The following is a 6,000-nucleotide window of genomic DNA, read 5'->3' as shown; positions in this document are numbered from 1 at the left end:
TGTGCCAGTAATAAGAGCACCCCCCATCATGTGCCAGTAACAAGACCACCCCCCATCATGTGCCAGTAACAAGAGCACCCCCCAATCATGTGCCAGTAACAAGAGCACCCCCCCAATCATGTGTCAGTTACAAGGGCCCCCCCCCATCATGTGCCAGTAACATGTGCCCCCCATTGTGTGCCAGTAACAAGAGACCCCCCATCATGTGCCAGTAATAGTATTGTACATATAAAAAAAAAAAACACTTATACTTACCTCCATGTCAGGCCTCTTCCAGCCTGTGTCCCGAGCTGACATCATCGCGCTGCCTGCACCGGCCTCAAATAGGCTGCCGGCCTATAAGAGGAACAGGGAATGGACACGGCGGCGGACGGCGATACAGATGACTATGGAGATGAGTGCTTCCACAATGGAAGCACTCATCTCCCTGTGCCCTGCCGCCGCCGCCCCCGACTTTTCACCAGGGTCGCGCCGCTAGCTCAGGGGGGGCAATTGCCCCGTTGCCCCCCCTGGATCTGCCAGTGATGGGGCCCAGGCCTAGAGTGGGCCCAGTTGGGATCGTCCGCTCTTCTACTGGAGATGAAAACTTGATCAGGACTCTACCCTCTAAAGCAGGGATGCTCAACTTGCGGCCCTCCAGCTGTTGCAAAACTACATCGCCCAGCATACTCAGATAGTCTACAGCTATCAGCCTACAGCAGGCATGGTGGGAGTTGTAGTTTTACAACAGCTGGAGGGCCGCAGGTTGAGCATCCCTGCTCTAAAGGAACAAGTTTTAGTAAATGAGGCAGTGGAAAAAATGGCCCAAGGGTCATTGAAAGGGGTGTAGGCGGAAACCCTTCTGTCCTGTGGGGGGGCCTGGTTTGATCCAAACTATGGAGCACTTTCTCTATGTACGTCACTGCCTCCGGCACTACAGCTGTGGTACAACTACAACTCCCAGCTTGCTTGGCTTTTGTCAGAACTCCTAAAGAAGTGAATTGCGGATGTTGGGAGCAGTTTCACCACAGCTGGAGTACTGGAGGTTGCTGAACCCTAGTATAGTCTCTAATATGATTTACCACACAGTGGCATAATAAGGAGCACATATGGAGTTCCCCTAATCCACATTTAGGTGATAGATGGATAGGGGACAAATGTGGATTGTGGGAATACTCCTTTAACCCTTTCAAGACCGTGTGATTTTCCTTTTTTTTTATTCCCAGCCCTCCCAAAGCCATACCTTTGCATTGGAGTCTATAAGAAAAGCAATCTAATGATGGCGTGTTATAGTCCTCTATGGGATCTATTAAAAAATGTAAATAGAAAAATAAAGAAAAGTTTTTAAAAATATTTAAAAAAACATAAAAATTCTAATCCCAGCCCCAAGCCCCTTTCCCTCAAATTAAAATAAAAATACATAAATGATAAATATGTACTTTCTTATGGCACCATTTACGGTTGCATTTAATGTGGTGGGATGTGGGGAAAAAAATTCCAAATTGTGTGGAATTAAAAAAACACTATTCTATTTTATGGGTTTTTTTATTACACCATTTCCTACAAACCGGTTTCCAAAAAAGTTGGGACACTATACAAATCGTGAATAAAAACTGAATGCAATGATGTGGAGGTGCCAACTTCTAATATTTTATTCAGAATAGAACATAAATCACGGAACAAAAGTTTAAACTGAGAAAATTTACCGTTTTAAGGGAAAAATATGTTGAATCAGAATTTCATGGTGTCAACAAATCCCCAAAAAGTTGGGACAAGGCCATTTTCACCACTGTGTGGCATCTCCCCTTCTTCTTACAACACTCAACAGACGTCTGGGGACCAAGGAGACCAGTTTCTCAAGTTTAGAAATAGGAATGCTCTCCCATTCTTGTCTAATACAGGCCTCTAACTGTTCAATCGTCTTGGGCCTTCTTTGTTGCACCTTCCTCTTTATGATGCGCCAAATGTTCTCTATAGGTGAAAGATCTGGACTGCAGACTGGCCATTTCAGTACCCGGATCCTTCTCCTACGCAGCCATGATGTTGTGATTGATGCAGAATGTGGTCTGGCATTATCTTGTTGAAAAATGCAGGGTCTTCCCTGAAAGAGATGATGTCTGGATGGGAGCATATGTTGTTCTAGAACCTGAATACATTTTTCTGCATTGATGGTGCCTTTCCAGACATGCAAGCTGCCCATGCCACACGCACTCATGCAACCCCATACCATCAGAGATGCAGGCTTCTGAACTGAGCGTTGATAACAACTTGGGTTGTCCTTGTCCTCTTTGGTCCAGGTGACATGGCGTCCCAGATTTCCAAAAAGAACTTCGAATCGTGACTCGTCAGACCACAGAACAGTCTTCCATTTTGCCATACTCCATTTTAAATGATCCCTGGCCCAGTGAAAACGCCTGAGCTTGTGGATCTTGCTTAGAAATGGCTTCTTCTTTGCACTGTAGAGTTTCAGCTGGCAATGTCGGATGGCACGGTGGATTGTGTTCACTGACAATGGTTTCTGGAAGTATTCCTGAGCCCATTCTGTGATTTCCTTTACAGTAGCATTCCTGTTTGTGGTGCAGTGTCGTTTAAGGGCCTGGAGATCACGGGCATCCAGTATGGTTTTACGGCCTTGACCCTTATGCACAGAGATTGTTCCAGATTCTCTGAATCTTCGGATGATGTTATGCACAGTTGATGATGATAGATGCAAAGTCTTTGCAATTTTTCGCTGGGTAACACCTTTCTGATATTGCTCCACTATCTTTCTGCGCAACATTGTGGGAATTGGTGATCCTCTACCCATCTTGGCTTCTGAGAGACACTGCCACTCTGATAAGCTCTTTTTATACCCAATCATGTTGCCAATTGACCTAATTAGTGTTAATTGGTCTTCCAGCTCTTCGTTATGCTCAAATTTACTTTTTCCAGCCTCTTATTGCTACGTGTCCCAACTTTTTGGGGATTTGTTGACACCGTGAAATTTTGAATCAACGTATTTTTCCTTTAAAATGATACATTTACTCGGATTAAACATTTGATCTGTCATCTACGTTCTATTACAAATAAAATATTGACATTTGCCATTTCCACATCATTGCATTCAGTTTTTATTCACAATTTGTTTAGTGTCCCAACTTTTTTGGAATCCGGTTTGTACATACAGTAAAACCCATTTTATTAACACACACACAATATATGGAAAAAAGTATTGAATCCTAATTATAGAATTCTGGTGTTTCATTCAGTCCCATTGCCACAGATGTATAAAAGCAAGGGTGGTACTGTAATAGGATGTCAACATTGCATCAAGTCAGTTTGTGACATTTTTTCCCTCCTAGATATTTCACTATGAACTAAGAGCAGGACTGGTTTTAGACAAAATGTGGCCCTGGGAAAAATCCAAAGTCAGGCCCCAAATCTTGTAATAATGTACTAACAACACAGTTACATTCTGTTTATTCCCCCACCCCCTCCCTCACAGATTTACACCCCATAAAGCTCTTCACACAGATCTGCACACTCATGGCCCCAGAATACGCCATATGCCGCCTCCCCTCACAAAAAGCTACAGCAATGGAGCAGGTGGTCATAAAGCATGTACCCCAGGACTGCACTGCACATCAGTAGAACCTCGCTCACCGCGCTTGCAGGCATGCACCCCCCCTCGCTCTCAAAGTACTGTACCTCCACAAGGTAAATGTACGGCACATGTCAGGTCTCTAATCAGTGGCGTAGCTAGAAATGACTGGGCCCCACAGCAAATTTTTGAATGGGGCCCCCCTCCTCCAGTAATTTTTTCGCAACCCCTTCCTTTTATGCCGCCCCCATTCCTGTGGCTAGTAAAGATCGCTCTCTCAGACCAGGTCCGGCAGCTGTTCCATCCGTTTTCTACACTGTCTATACTGCCACTGTATATAATTTCATTGTGTAATACTTGAGGGGGCCCTGACAAAGTCTTTTAGTCCTCCCTCTCCTGGATGGGCCCCTTCTGGGTCAGGGCCCCAAAGCAGCCGCTTGCCCTGCTTCCCCTATAGTTACGCCCCTGTCTCTAACATAGCAACTGGGTGCCTGCTGTTTCATACAGCAGGTACCTGAGGCCAATGTCCACGATCTGCAGTAATTCAGATGCTGTGGTCAAATGTCACCACGGCATCTGATGGTGTTAAAAACAGGAAGCACGGGCTTGCTTTACCCCAGCAGAGATGGGGAAAGCACCCTGTTCTAAAGTCGCAGCCTGTACTAGGCTTCCGGGCTCATTATTAGTATATCCCAGTTCAATCCACTTGGGGACCTAACAAAAAGTAAAAAATAAATAAATAAAAATAAAATAAAATTAGAAATTATAAAAAAAAAAACATAAAAATTCTAATCACCCTCCTTTCCCCAAAATAAAAAAAAATAAAAAAACATTATGAACATCACCACATGCGAAAACGCCTGTACTATTAAAATATAAAAAAGTTATCCAATATGGTGAATGGCATAACAGAAAAAAATAAAATAGGTTGATTCTTCATTTTTTCATCACTTTATCTCCCAAGACAATTGAATAAAAAGTGATACACACCCCAAAATTGTATTGTCAAAAATGAGCTCCCACACATTTTCGTAGATATAACTATAAAAAAAATGAGGGTCAGAATATCGCGATGAAAAGAGGTTGGGCTTGCTGCAGTGAGCAGGCCTATAGAGGTCTTGAGTGGGGTTTTTTGTTAGGGTTTCCACCTTTCCCAACAAAAAATACTGGTTACACTAGTTAAAAAGGTTGGCGTAGATTAACACAGGTGTTATTTGATCATATTTTACATCTTGCTCTATTTTTATTAATTTTTTTCAATAAAATCAAACTTTTCACTGTTGGAGACACCCTGTGTAACATAGAAACATAGTTTATAAGGTTGAAAAAAGACATCTGTCCATCCAGTTTGGCCTGTTATCCTGCAAGTTGATCCAGAGGAAGGTTAAAAAACCCCTGTGAGGTAGAAGCCAATTTACCTCACTTTAGGAGAAAAAAAAATTCCTTCCCGACTCCAATCAAGCAATCAGAATAACTCCCTGGATCACCGACCCCGCTCTACTAGCTATAGCCTGTAATATTATTACACTCCAGAAATACATCTAGGCCCCTCTTGAACTCTTTTAGTGAACTTACTATCACCACCTCCTCAGGCAGAGAGTTCCATAGTCTCACTGCTCTTACCGTAAAGAATCCTTTTCTATGTTTGTGTACAAACCTTCTTTCCTCCAGACGCAGAGGATGTCCCCTCGTCACAGTCACAGTCCTGGGGATAAATAGATGATGGGATAGATCTCTATACTGACCCCTGATATATTTATACATAGTCGTCTTTTTTCTAAAGTGAATAACCCTAATGTTGATAATCTTTCAGGGTACTCTAGTCCCTCCATTTCAGTTATTACTTTAGTTGCCCTCCACTGAACCCTCTCCAGCTCTGCTATGTCTGCCTTGTTCACAGGAGCCCAGAACTGTACACAGTACTCCATGTGTGGTCTGACTAATGATTTGTAGAGTGGTAGGACTAGGTTCTTATCACGGGCATCTATGCCCCTTTTGATGCAACCCACTATCTTATTGGCCTTGGCAGCAGCTGCCTGACACTGGTTTCTACAGCTTAGTTTGCTGTTCACTAAAATTCCTAGGTCCTTTTCCATGTCAGTGTTACCCAGTGTTTTACCATTTAGTATGTACAGGTGACTTGCATTATTCCTTTCCATGTGCATAACCTTACATCTGCCACTTATCTGCCCAAGCCTTGAATCTATCCACATCCCTCTGTAGCAGTATACTGTCCTCTTCCGTGTTAGTTACCTTTCACAGTTTAGTGTCATCTGTAATTGATATTTGACTGTTCAAGCCTTCTACAAGATCATTAATAAATATATTGAAGAGAATAGGGCCCAATACTGACCCCTGAGGTATCCCACTAGTGTCAGTGACCCAATCTGAGTGTGTACCATTAATAACCACCCTCTGTTTTCTATCACTGAGCCAGTTAC

Source organism: Bufo bufo, chromosome 3 (genome assembly GCF_905171765.1).
Source record: "Bufo bufo chromosome 3, aBufBuf1.1, whole genome shotgun sequence".
Taxonomy (NCBI): Eukaryota; Metazoa; Chordata; class Amphibia; order Anura; family Bufonidae; genus Bufo; species Bufo bufo.
Note: the sequence above shows the minus strand (reverse complement) of the source record.